General features: G+C 40.5%; 1 protein-coding gene across 1 annotated transcript in view; it reads left to right on the top strand.

Annotated features, from left to right (window-relative positions):
* Nucleotides 1–15,000, top strand: part of LOC306746500 (potassium voltage-gated channel subfamily KQT member 5-like) — a gene marked incomplete at both ends in the record, with an annotated part of 64,851 nt that overhangs the window by 10,703 nt on the left and 39,148 nt on the right. The window lies entirely within an intron of this gene.

Here is a 15,000-nt window from a genome sequence, read left to right as displayed (position 1 = left end):
GGCCGAGTAATCGGAATCGGAGAAGTTGCTCTGAGAGGAAGAGAGGGAGGAAAGGAGGTGAAGGAGGGAAGGGTGTGAGGAGAGGAGGTGAAGGAGGAAGAGGAAAATGAGATGACAGAGATGACGGGTGATGTGATTTCCCTCTGCACTGCTGCGAGATACCTGACAATCTGCTGTCTGCTTTAATTGCCTCAAAGTCACTCACCCTCTCACTCACACACACACACACACACACACACACACACACACACACACACACACACACACACACACACACACACACACACACACACACACACATTTAGTTCAAAGTAAATGAACCATAAAGGAAGTGGAAGTTCCAGCTTCTCAGATGAAAGGAGTTGTTGCGGTTCTCTGTGTTTATACATGTCATTCCATCATGTATGTATTGTATGTTCTTTTACATTGTGTTGAAAGTCTTTATAACATGTAGCATGTAACATGTTCTAGACTAACCGGTGGACAAATGAAGTGATGTTGACGTGAACAGAGGACACAAACCTGCAGCCGGCCGCTGCGTGCTGCCAAGTGATGGACCGCTGGCCGGTTCCCTGGTTCCCCGGTTCCCCGGTTCCCTGGTTCCCTGGTTCCCTGGTTCCCTGGTTCCCCGGTTCCCCGGTTCCCTGGTTCCCCGGTTCCCCGGTTCCCTGGAACAGCTGATCGGTTCCCTCGTTAGTTCATATATTGAAACGGGTTCTGTGCTGGTTTCACACGTGCTGGTGTTGAAGTGACACAGTAAGGTGGACTAAGTCCTGCAGAAAACACAGGCTGCGTTTGGAGGAAGGGAGAACCACAGGAACCGGTTCTATATACAGGAACCGGTTCTAAACATGAACCAGTTCTATACACAGGAACCGGTTCTATACACAAGAACCGGTTCTATACACAGGAACCGGTTCTATACACAGGAACCGGTTCTATATACAGGAACCTGGTTCTAAACATGAACCAGTTCTATACACAGGAACCGGTTCTATACACAGGAACCGGTTCTATATACAGGAACCTGGTTCTAAACATGAACCAGTTCTATACACAGGAACCGGTTCTATACACAGGAACCGGTTCTATACACAGGAACCGGTTCTATATACAGGAACCTGGTTCTAAACATGAACCAGTTCTATACACAGGAACCGGTTCTATACACAGGAACCGGTTCTATATACAGGAACCTGGTTCTAAACATGAACCAGTTCTATACACAGGAACCGGTTCTATACACAGGAACCAGTTCTATACACAGGAACCAGTTCTATACACAGGAACCGGTTCTATACACAGGAACCGGTTCTATATACAGGAACCTGGTTCTAAACATGAACCAGTTCTATACACAGGAACCGGTTCTATACACAAGAACCGGTTCTATACACAAGAACCGGTTCTATACACAGGAACCAGTTCTAAACATGAACCAGTTCTATACATGTCTCTTTACCTCTTTGTCTCCTTGTCTCTTTGTCTCTCTGTCTGAGTCTTTGTCTCTTTGTCCTTTTATCTCGTTGTCTCTTTGACTCTTTGTCTTTCTGTCTCTTTATATTTTTATCCCTTTGTACCTCTGTCTCTTTGACTCTTTGTCTCTTTGACTCTTTGTCTTTCTGTTTCTTTGTCTCTTTGTCCTTTTATCTCTTTGTCTCTTTGACTCTTTGTCTTTCTGTCTCTTTGTCTTTCTGTCTCTTTGTCTTTCTGTCTCTTTGTCCTTTTATCTCTTTGTCTCTTTGACTCTTTGTCTTTCTGTCTCTTTGTCTCTTTGTCCTTTTATCTCTTTGTCTCTTTGACTCTTTGTCTTTCTGTTTCTTTGTCTCTTTGTCCTTTTATCTCTTTGTCTCTTTGACTCTTTGTCTTTCTGTCTCTTTGTCTTTCTGTCTCTTTGTCCTTTTATCTCTTTGTCTCTTTGACTCTTTGTCTTTCTGTCTCTTTGTCTTTCTGTCTCTTTGTCTCTTTGTCTCTTTGTCCTTTTATCTCTTTGTCTCTTTGACTCTTTGTCTTTCTGTCTCTTTGACTCTTTGTCTTTCTGTCTCTTTGTCTCTTTGACTCTTTGTCTTTCTGTCTCTTTGTCTCTTTGTCTTGCTGTCTCTTTGTCTCTTTGACTCTTTGTCTTTCTTTCTCTTTGTCTCTTTGTCTCTTTGTCTTTCTGTCTCTTTGTCGCTTTGTCTCTTTCCAGCCAGAGACTCACATGATGGCAGCAAGGAAACAAAGATTCAAAACACGTGACTTCATTTAAGACCGTTTTGGTGAAGAAAAGCTGAACGAGAGATCGACATGAGGCAAGATGCAGTTGATATGAAATATGAATCTTTGCAGCAGCGCCACAGTTCATGTTCACCACGAGCATCGATAGTTTTTACATCTTCATCCGGACTATTTTTCTTCTTTTGCTCAAAACTGAAGAGAAAGAAAGTATTGATCAAATTGTGTTGCATATCTTTTTAATATGCATGACATTCGGTCCTGAGAAGCAGACGTTTGTACTTTTATGTAAATCGTTTCGTGGAGGTCGCCAGCAGCTCGGCATCCATAACTCTGGAGTTGTTCTCTGTTCTGGTGTGAACTCATTACAGATTCTCTGAAGGCGCAGAAGTCGGAACAATCTGTCGGCTCTCAGCGGTTTGTTTCAGGGACCTTTGACACGAAGAGAAAACGCTTTTGAAGCCTCTGAACCACGAGCAGCTTTGGGGGCGCCGCTTTTTACTGCAATTTATAAAAGTGCAGAACCATCACGACTAGAAGTAGAGACAATATCACGGTTATTATGACATGAGTCATACAAAAAATGAAAAAAGTTGAATTTCTTTGATAATATATTTAAAGAAAACTTGATTTTTTTTAAAAACAATTGAAAACAATGAAATCTATGTAACATTGTATTAAGTGTCCACAATTTTTCCCAACGTTTATAAAAGATGAAGGCTTTATGTTTATATTCATTATATATATACATTTATTATTTATATTCATTGAACTTTTTTTGAAAGATTTTAGAATAGAATATATTTAATGAAAAGCTTCGTTTTGACTGCTTTTTTCTGTCACACACGATGTGTTTAAGAACCGTCAGGAAGATCAAAACCTTCATTTACTGGATATGATGAACAGTTCTTTTTTTTTTAGGTTTCTAGCTTCAGAGGGTCAAAGCAGCTAATTGTCCACATTCAAAGAAGAACATCTCTCCCTCTCCTCTGAGTCGCCTCGTCTCTCCTGAATCGATTCCTTTATCTCCGTCTCGTCGTGGAGGCGTCGGGCCGCTTCCTCCTTTGAGGAGCTCATGTTCAACACTTTAATGAAACTGACTGAGGAAAGCTCCGGGTTGCTCTTCCTCTTTTATTAAAAGCTCTCAGGAGTCAGAAGCTGTCAGGCAGCGTCTCCTCACATTCATTGCCCCCCGCTGTGAGAACAGGGGTCTCTGGTTTGTTTGTTGAATCCTTGGTTCAACTTGAGATGAATTATTTATCACGTTGCTGCAATCCGGCACCTTTAATGAATCCTTTTTGCGCCCAGTCCATTTGAAAACATATATATTCAATATAATATATTGAACGACATAGTGTTGCCAGATAGCAGATTAAACAGCCAATCCTTAGCTATAAGACTAAGCAATCCATGTATGCATGCTACAAACACACAACTAAGCAACCACAGCTAAACAAAACCAACTATATGGATTTAAATGTCCAAATGAGTCCAGAAATGACCAACTATGCAAGACGTTTTTTAGCTCCCACTTCCGCTAGCAGTTAGCTGCAGGCTGGCAGTTAGCTGCAGGGTAGAAGTTAGCTGCAGGGTAGAAGTTAGCTGCAGGCTGGCAGTTAGCTGTAGGATAGAAGTTAGCTGCAGGATAGAAGTTAGCTTCAGGCTAGAAGTTAGCTGCAGGCTGGCAGTTAGCTTCAGGATAGAAGTTAGCTGCAGGATAGAAGTTAGCTGCAGGCTGGCAGTTAACTGCAGGCTGGCAGTTAGCTGCATGATAGAAGTTAGCTGGAGGATAGAAGTTAGCTGGAGGATAGAAGTTAGCTGGAGGATAGAAGTTAGCTGGAGGATAGAAGTTAGCTGCAGGCTGGCAGTTAGCTGCAGGCTAGCAGTTAGCTGCAGGCTAGAAGTTAGCTGCAGGCTAACGGAGACCGCCGTCGTAACTCCCACAACCTTACAGATTCAAACACCACCTTCCAATCTCTTCTCAGAAAAAGAATCAGCATAAAGTCGAAGCTGGAGATGAAGTTAATTTGTGGAAGAGGAAGATGAGCATGTTTTAGGTTTTAATGTGTGTGTGTGTGTGTGTGTGTGTGTGTGTGTGTGTGTGTGCGTGTGTGTGTGTGTGTGTGTGTGCGTGTGTGTGTGTGTGTGTAATTGATCAAATGTCACTCCTGTTTATGATTTTCCTCTGCAAATATTCAACAATTTATAAAAACGTTTCAGCTCTCCGTGCTTTTTGGAATTTGTTTGTGAACACTGAAATGTGTGTGTGACGTCTCGTTCCACACAACTCGGCAAAAGCTTTTCTTTCGCCCCCAAACGTGCGTTACATGTAGGCGCCTAGCAACCAGAGCTTGTAACAAGAATCGAGCGACCCGTGTTACGCCGCATGAAAAGTCCCCTGTGTGTGTGTGTGTGTGAGTGTGTGTGTGTGTGTGTGAGAGAGAGACAGAGAGAGAGAGAGAGAGAGAGAGAGAGAGAGAGAGAGAGAGAGAGAGAGAATGGGGCGAGAGAATGTCCCTGTGAATGCATGTGTGTGTGAAACTCTGCCCTGTAGAGCGCGAGAGAAAGTGTGTGTGTGTGTGTGTGTGTGTGTGTGTGTGTGTGTGTGTGTGTGTGTGTGTGTGTGTGTGTGTGTGCATTGAGCCATTGACGGGAGTCAGTCTAATGTGGAGTGAGTCTCTGTTTTCTTTAAGTAATCCTTCTCTCCGGCCTGCAGCCAACTGAGCAACCAGCCTGACACAACAAGACCACTGGCTGTTAACATCACACCGTGTGTGTGTGTGTGTGTGTGTGTGTGTGAGAGAGAGAGAGCCTTTTAACGTTTGCTTTAAAGCTAGGAGAGGATGTGTTTTAGAAACCTTTTTTTCTTTATATATGGTCACTTCCTGTCCGCCGGTTGCAGAAAAACAAGATGGCGACGGCCAAAACGCCGAACTCAAGGCTTAAACATCACACACCTGCAGACTCCGTCCTCTTCCTCTTATCTACGGTCTTTGTGCACTCGCTCGTCTTCACCAGCTGCGCTCTTAACAGCTGTGAGTTCTACCAGCCGCCATCTTGGTAGTTTACTTTCAAGATGATGATTTCGGGGGAGAGTCGTTGGTCAGTGTTGCAGACTTGGTGACTTTCTCGCTACATTTAGCAACTTTTGGTGAGAAGACGTCGGCGTTTATTACACATTACAGGGTGAAGACTTGCTGGTTAAAGGTTTATGGTTGACATTATTTCAAGAGCTGTGTCACATGTTTATATTCTGTCGTTGCCTCTCTATATCGATGTTCTGCACCTAGTCTGCTAAATAAATAAGCATTAAATCAGATCACAGTTACTTATTTGCACAATGGAGAAAACAGAAGAAGAAACAAGCCAGTTATTGATTGACTTTATTAAACAAGCCGTGTTTGTTTGGCTGTAAACAAGTAGCTGCTGAAGGAGCGGTGACTGAAACCTCCAGAGGGTCTCAGCCTGGAGGAGAAGTCACTGCAGCCTTTAAAGAAAATATCCTCTCATGAAGACATTTTAATTAATGTTTGATGCACGGATAAATAAATAAAGTGAGTCTGGTTGGAGTGTGAGAGCAGAGATGGGGTGATATTTGGTGCATGTGTTGCTCTCTTGCCAACTCTCTCCAGTTCTGCATGAGGCTGTTTATGAGGAGACGAACTTCACTTCACAGCTCAATTATGTTTAATAATCTCACAACAGACCGTTCTGAACACGACTTCCTCTCAAGCGCCACCACGTTGCGCAACATTGCCAGCCTGGAAACTGAAAATGAAAAAGACATCACATATCCGACAGCAAAAACAATAGAGGATCTGCATTATTATAAACTAATGGGTTCATGAATGCACTCTCAGTTGTTTATGTTCCATTAAACACTCCCACTCCTTTTCTTTTGCAGGAAACGTCGACCTTTTGAGTCTTCGCTCTGCGCGTTAGGAAGCAAACGCCGTGGTTAGAAAGGTGTCCAGCAATTATCTGTCAGGTGTTGTTCTGCTAATGCACATCGGCTGCTCGGCTAATGGACTTCCTGAGCGCCGCTCAGAAGAACTGCGTTTAGTTTTTTCCCGAAGCTGAATGGCGTCATTCAGTGTGAGCCAGTAGCTGAAATGTTGAGTCCTTTATGTGAGAATGTGTAGCTTGAAGCGGACAGACGCGTCACAAACGTAACCTTTTGAAAACCCACATATTTTTAGGCCCTTTCCTCGGAAATGTCATACCCAAACTAAAAAGGGTGTATCTCTGCAACCACTAGGGCTGTTTGAAACATGTTGGTGTTATAATAAAAGTTACACATGTGAGATGTTGTTCAGATGTGTAAATATCAATCTATATGTTACTGGTTAAGAGTAAATGAAGATGACACACAGAAGAAAATGAAAAGGTTTCAGGTCCGCCTATAAAAAAATCACTTTCAGGATGATTATTTCTTTGAAATGATGCAGCTGTAAGGTCCAACTCAAACCCAAATCATAGCTCAATATGTGAACATTCTCTAACCCAAATCATAGCTCAATATGTGAACATTCTCTCTGCAAAGGTTGACTTTGATAAAGTGAAGCAGAACAAAGTTAGAGAGGGTTTAGAACAGAGAACATTCAGACGAGGTCTCAAATATTTGCATTTCCACATATTTCACTTGTATTTTACTTTTGGTGTTCAGTACATCCAAATACAGCAGTTTGGGCTTTTTTCTACAAGCTATGATTTACAGTTTTATATAACAATCGCTCAGTCTGCACCACTGACGGGATTGGATTTGAAAAAAATGGGAAACAACCAATTCAGTAAAAAAGCAGCCGGTGAGGAGGAAACGTCTCCGTCCTCTGCTGAGACGAAGAGAGAACATTTTCCAACACACAACAGCAATGTTTCATTTCAAAGACGGACCCCAACCCAAAAAGAGACAACATATGAAAAGATAGAAGACGACATCTGATCCAACCGTTAATGAAACTAAACCTGCAATCAGAACGGTGGAGAACCTTTAAGATCTCTCGACTACGAATGCTACAAAAAAATCTAATAACAGCGAGCACAGCTGTGGAAACTGGGATGAAATACTCCAATAGTTCATGTCGTTTGGGCTCAGTTCTGGTTTTCGAAGAAGCGTGACTGATCTCTGCAGATGTAAAGACCCTCTTTGAAAAACAAAGACTTCTCTTATCAGGGTTATTCCTGCAGAGAGAGCTACGAGGCAGAGGGTCTTCATGGGAAACCCTGTTTCCTATCAAGCGTTTGGTGGAGTTCTGTCATGTGTAGCACGACTTCGATGTCGTGGATCTGTGTCGGAGTCGGCATCGTGGAAGAAAAGAGCCGGCGCGACACACGACCGTGCTATACGGTGAGCGTCCAGTAATATACAAGGAAATACAGTATTTTATTAGATATTTAGTTTTTAACACTTTCTTAACTACACTTGGCTTCCACAAAACTTATAAAAGTGTGTGAGACGAATACTATATATTTTTTAAAGCAGGAGATCATCAACCTTTTATGCAAATACTATTTTCCCAGTAGAATCTAATTGTTTAGTAAATCTAGTATGTCAGCGTTTGTGGTTGTATTCTCAGTCTTTTAATGATGTCACGTAAAATGCAACTTCAGTCCATTTAAGGAATAAATAATATCCAGAAATTCACACGGAAGCTGAACAGCGTGTGAATACATGAAACAACAAAGTCACATTCATGCAAACACAAATACCTTCAGGTGGTCACGTTGGCTCAGGAAGACGCACAGACACCGAGCTCACGTTCAAGATTCCCCAAATGAGCTCTAGTTTAGCTCCTGACCACAAATCATAGTATCACATAGTGTCACATAGTGTCACATACTGTCACATATTGTCACATATTGTCATATATTGTCATATATTGTCACATATTGTCTCATATTATCACATAGTGTCTCATATTGTCATATATTGTCATATATTGTCTCATATTGTCATATATTGTCACATATTGTCACATAGTGTCTCATATTGTCACATATTGTCATATATTGTCACATAGTGTCTCATATTATCACATATTGTCACATAGTGTCACATATTGTCATATAGTGTCTCATATTATCACATAGTGTCTCATATTGTCACATATTGTCATATATTGTCACATAGTGTCTCATATTATCACATATTGTCACATAGTGTCACATAGTGTCATATAGTGTCTCATATTATCACATAGTGTCTCATATTGTCATATATTGTCACATATTATCACATATTGTCACATAGTGTCACATATTATCACATAGTGTCTCATATTGTCATATATTGTCACATATTGTCACATATTGTCACATAGTGTCTCATATTGTCATATATTGTCACATATTGTCACATAGTGTCACATAGTGTCTCATATTGTCATATATTGTCACATATTGTCACATAGTGTCACATAGTGTCTCATATTGTCATATATTGTCACATATTGTCACATAGTGTCACATTCATGCTGTCAACATGCAGTCTGCGTCTCAGAGTCGGTGCTCATTGTTATTTATGAGAGCTCATTGTAAAAATATGGAAGAGGCTTCGCTGTGATTGTTCCCACAACAGATGTTCCCTCTGCAATGACAAACTGTGTGTGTGTGTGTGAGACACAGTGGGTGGTCAGCGTGCTCTCTGTAATGGGTTTCTCGGTACCACAGAGGCCGAGGAGCAGAACAATGGAAGTGTTGGGAAGCAGGAATAAGACTTTGATTATTTTTTTAATATTTAATCAATCTCAAAATATTTTCTGGAAAAACAACGCTTTGCCGGCCAAGAAATATCCTTTTAACTCTCTGGCAGCAACTGCACGTGTGATTTGAGTTTCTGTGTGCGTGTGAATTTTTTCCCATTATGAATCACTTTTCTTATTCATAATTAAGAAAAGCAGTGAGTCTGATACTACAAAGCAGAACACAGTAACACAGCTGGCCCATAATCACACGCTCCGATGGGAAGTAGATGAGTGGAGGAGACTAAAACATGCATATTAATGAGGGGGGAGGAGTCTAGATACGTGTCTGTCTGCTGATAATTACTGTAATATATAACTAATAAACATGAGCGGATATTCTCGATGTACTGTATTTATATATTTCACATGTTTCCTACAGTATCTGCTCTTGGCATCATGCACGGATAACATGTTTATAGCGACTGGTTTGGGTTAAGAACAGATCCGGTCTCTGCCAACTATTTAAAACAAAGTCAATTGAGAGTTGATGCATGACGCCTTTTACTTTTTTCATATTAAACCTTTTAGAAACCAATCCCCCTCCAGGAGGGGAAGACTGAGCGATTGTTATATAAAACTGTAAATCATAGCTTGTTTTATGAAAAAAGCCCTAAACTGCTGTATTTAGATGTATTGAACACCATAAGTAATATACAAGTGAAATATATGGTTTGGTACATGAGAAAATTAAAATGTCATAGATGTGCGCAAATGCAAATGTTGGAGTCCTCGCCTGAATGTTGTCTGTTCTAAACCCTCTCTAACTTTGTTCTGCTTCACTTTATCAAAGTCAACCTTTGCAGAGAGAATGTTCACATATTGTTTATGATTTGGGTTAGAGAATGTTCACATATTGAGTTATGATTTGGGTTAGAGAATGTTCACATATTGAGCTATGATTTGGGTTAGAGAATGTTCACATATTGAGCTATGATTTGGGTTAGAGAATGTTCACATATTGTGTTATGATTTAGGTTAGAGAATGTTCACATATTGAGCTATGATTTGGGTTAGAGAATGTTCACATATTGAGTTATGATTTGGGTTAGAGAATGTTCACATATTGAGCTATGATTTGGGTTAGAGAATGTTCACATATTGAGCTATGATTTGGGTTAGAGAATGTTCACATATTGAGTTATGATTTAGGTTAGAGAATGTTCACATATTGAGTTATGATTTGGGTTAGAGAATGTTCACATATTGAGCTATGATTTGGGTTGGAGAATGTTCACATATTGAGTTATGATATGGGTTAGAGAATGTTCACATATTGAGCTATGATTTGGGTTAGAGAATGTTCACATATTGAGTTATGATTTGGGTTAGAGAATGTTCACATATTGAGTTATGATTTGGGTTAGAGAATGTTCACATATTGAGTTATGATTTAGGTTAGAGAATGTTCACATATTGAGTTATGATTTAGGTTAGAGAATGTTCACATATTGAGCTATGATTTGGGTTAGAGAATGTTCACATATTGAGCTATGATTTGGGTTAGAGAATGTTCACATATTGAGTTATGATTTGGGTTAGAGAATGTTCACCTATTGAGCTATGATTTGGGTTAGAGAATGTTCCCATATTGAGTTATGATTTGGGTTACAGAATGTTCACATATTGAGTTATGATTTGGGTTAGAGAATGTTCACATATTGAGTTATGATTTGGGTTAGAGAATGTTCACCTATTGAGCTATGATTTGGGTTAGAGAATGTTCCCATATTGAGTTATGATTTGGGTTACAGAATGTTCACATATTGAGTTATGATTTGGGTTAGAGAATGTTCACATATTGAGTTATGATTTAGGTTAGAGAATGTTCACATATTGAGTTATGATTTGGGTTAGAGAATGTTCACATATTGAGCTATGATTTGGGTTAGAGAATGTTCACATATTGAGTTATGATTTAGGTTAGAGAATGTTCACATATTGAGCTATGATTTGGGTTAGAGAATGTTCACATATTGAGCTATGATTTGGGTTAGAGTTGGACCTTACAGCTGCATCATTTCAAAGAAATAATCATCCTGAAAGTGATTTCTTTTATAGGCGGACCTGAAACCTTTTCATTTTTTTCTGTGTTTCATCTTCATTTACTCTTAACCAGTAACATATAGACTGATATTTACACATCTGAACAACATCTCACATGTGTACCTTTTATTATAACACCAACATTATTCACATAGTCCTAGTGGTTGCAGAGATACACCCTTTTTAGTTTAGGTATGACATTTAGAGGAAAGATCCTAAAAATAGGATGGTTTTCAAAAGGTTTAAACCGTCACTACGGTGATGGAAGTAGTGGTGGAGTTGGAAGGAAAATGAACGGATTCTAAAATATGGAAATAACTTTTTTCCATGATTTATTAGTTTATTTTACGTTTGTTCTGATACTCTCACCTAACTTGACTTTTCTCTTCCTCAGTGGGCGTTATTATGCAAGTTCACGGCAAATAAAAAAACACACATATACATTTATATATATAGTGCAGCTGTACTCGAGGGCGAGGTTTGGAACACCGTGAAGAAAAATGAATCCAAAGGAATAACAAACACTGAGACTACCTCTGCTGTCCTCGGCTCTTCGTGTTTTCATGAAGAATCAACGAGTTCTCCTGTGGATCGTTACGGGTTCTCTGATCCGCTCTGCGACCAGAACCGGCCCATCGTGAGCGATCCGCTCAGGGGTCAGGGCTCGCGGTCGCCATGGTCAAAGATGTCAGTACATCCATGGCGACCCCGAGCCCTCTGAAATTACAGACCCTGTTCCCAATTAAAGTGTGTGTGTGTGTGGTACTCAATTGATTGCTTGCTGGGTGAAGTCTGTTTGTGAGCTTGAAAACAGAAGAAAAACCAACAAATAGATCGATGCTCGAGCCAATAAGGACAACACGGCTCTCCTGTCCGTCTTTCAGGTCGTTGAGTTTCAAGTAATCACACAGAAGCAAAGCTCATGGAGTCACGTATGAAGTCTTTTGCCTTCTGAAAGATCTACAAAGACATGTCTGTAGATGGTTTGACGTTAATGTTTCCAGGCAGTGGGCCGTCTGACGTGGAGTGAGCTTTAAACCAGAGACTGTAAACAGTGTAAACAGAAAGCAGGACGTACATCGTGCGTATGGAGCGTGGACGGTATATAAGTGGGCGGAGTCAGCGTGGCGTCACCGATTGGTTCGTGGATGTTTTGAAGCCTCGAGTTTGCGGATCTTGCCGTCGGCCATCTTGTTTCTTTGCAACCAGTGAACAGGAAGTGACCGTATCTGGACTGAGGAGGAGCGACGTAGAGACGCCGTATACGCCTCTGGTGTCGACCTGTCAATCACCTTGTAGCCCCGCCCTAAAGCATCCCCTGCTTTATGGTCTGTTTGACTCTAAATGACCATAATACCTCGACAGTAGATGACGGTTATCGGATAAACACTGGTACGGTTCGGTTCGGACAAATAAAACCACTATTTCAGATACATATCCTGGTTAAAACGCTTGTTTTATGTGTTTTTATGTGTATTCTGTGGACTTGTGGGTCCGATGGGAGGTTGTGTTTTCTTTGTGTGCACCGGAGTGTGTGATAACCTGGATAACTCCTCTAAGTCCTCAGCTGGAGAACAGGACTTTGCTACCTTGACTCCTTGATCTCGCTGCTCTCGATATCTGACTCATGCGGCCTGAAGGCTCAGGTGTTTCACCGTCTTCACCTCCCTCTGGGCGACGAGCACTTCACCGGGAAAAATATCAAACACCTCAGACTTCTAGATGTTAGTTTGTTACAGACGAGGTTAGAGGACGAGCCTTGAAGGGGATGAGCTGGTCACAAGGTCAAATAAAAAGATCATCTTGTATTTATGCCCCAGAGTCCAACAAAAATAAGACGAAAACAAAAGATAAAGATACAAATATTTTAAGAGAATATTATTGGAAGATTGTTGTTTTGTTTTTACATCTTAACAAAGTCACTTTATTAAATGTTTTTAGTGAAAAATTCATTACGTTTTTCTCTACATTGGTCATTATTGTTATATATATATGTATATGTGTGTATATATATTTATTTATATATATATATATATACATATATATATTTATGCATGTCTATATATATTTATTTATATATATATATGTATTTTTTATTTATGTATTTGTATATATAAATATATATATATATATATATTTATAATGTATATTTATATATACATATATATTTATGTATGTCTGTATATATGTATTTAGGTTTATGTATTTTTGTTTATTTATGTATATTTATTTATTTATACATATGTATTTATGTATGTACATATATTTACATATTTATTTATGTATATATATATATCTTTTAAATGTATTTAATTTATACATATCTATATACATAAATGTATGCACATATATGTATGTAAATATGTATTTATTTACACATATACATTTATGTATATTTATATATACATATGTATATTTATTTATGTATATATAAATATGTATTTATTTATACATATTAATGTATGTCTATATATATTATGTCTATATTTGTATTTATTTATTCATGTATACATGTATATATCTCGATATGAAGGGCCAGTATCGTGAATATTCCGTCTCTCTCCGCTCCACTGAGCCTCAGTCATTAGACGAGTCTCATCTTCCTCTCTGACCTTTGCAGCATCTTGTTTAAATGTTAATTACATATTTCACATCTGCTCCCTTGTTCAGCCTCGCAGACATGCACAGAATTAACGACAGTTACCTTTCCGAGGTGTTATGAACCGGCTTCACGCTTCCTGCCTTTGTCGTCACGGGACGCCGGGATACAAAAACACAAACAGGCTTCAGCGAGTCTTCAACACACAGAGACGACCTCGTTCCTCGGTGTGCGTGCGGCGATGACCTCACCGTAGCTCCCGACGGGTTATATGAACGCTGGAGAACCGTGTTCTAACAAAGTCATTTCCATATCTGTTACTCAGAGTTGGTGGTTGTTGGAACAGTGGAAACACAAACGAGTGTCAGTGACTGGAGTCTGGTGGCTTTGAGGAGAACATATTCATCGTATGTTCTCGTACGTTAATCGAATATAACAGTGGATATTATTTATGAGATATTAGGTTCGTTGGAGATGAGCCTGTTCTAATCAGAATCGATCGGCGTGCAATGCATGCTGGGTAGATTTGTGCCCGACTTGCTCCCGACTTGCTCTGACGTCATGCACACGTGGTCAACGATAATCCCACGAGATCAAGGCGGCCGTTGATTTGAGAGTAGCTCTTCACACGCCCAGTGCATGATCGGAACTAACAGGAAGTCATTTGTTCTGTGACTTCCTGTGTGTACTTTGATGTCAGCTGAAAACTGTCCGACTTGACCGCAGCTTCTTGTGAACGCCTCCTGCCGCTCCCGCTGCTCTCTCTGGATTCCAGGCGAGAAGCAGCTCTTTAGAACGGAAGAAATTGGTTTAGGACGGTTTGTGAAGTCACATGGGACGTGCACCTCGCGATTGGACGGTTTGGCGACTGTCATGTGACTTCATCAGCGCTACACGGACCCGTGTGAGGAAACAAGACAACAAGCCACGCAGCACGTTACTGCAGCTTATTACACCTTCTCTGATGTTCAGAAAACAACAGATGAGTAATATTAGGGACGCCTTCGTTACGCCGAGGCACAACATCTCCATCCTTGATGACCTTTAACTGGATCTGCAGTGCAAACAGTGTTCATACTGTTGGACAACTTGCTGGAAACAAGCAGCCGTGTTTGCATGAGCGGTTCTTCCACTAATAACCAGGATGATTAAGAACAAGACGCTGCCCATCACTCATCCACAGTCCAGTGCAGCGGCTCATGAACACTGAACCAGGCGGTCAGCCTCCCTCTGTCTGGTCTGGGCCGCAGTGTGACTTCATGTTTTCATGAGCCGTCTGTCTGCCTGACATCACGGCTGACCAGCACTGCCTGTGCTTTCAGAAATGTCAGCGCAGCCTGCGCTCCGTCATCAGGACAGTTTGTGTTCCACACGAGCCGAGGAGGACGAGCTGGTGGGAGG

The sequence above is a fragment of the Taurulus bubalis genome (assembly GCF_910589615.1).
Source record: "Taurulus bubalis genome assembly, chromosome: 14".
Lineage (NCBI taxonomy): Eukaryota > Metazoa > Chordata > Actinopteri > Perciformes > Cottidae > Taurulus > Taurulus bubalis.
The sequence above is the reverse complement of the archived record's forward strand: the minus strand, read 5'-3'. Positions and strand labels throughout refer to the sequence as shown.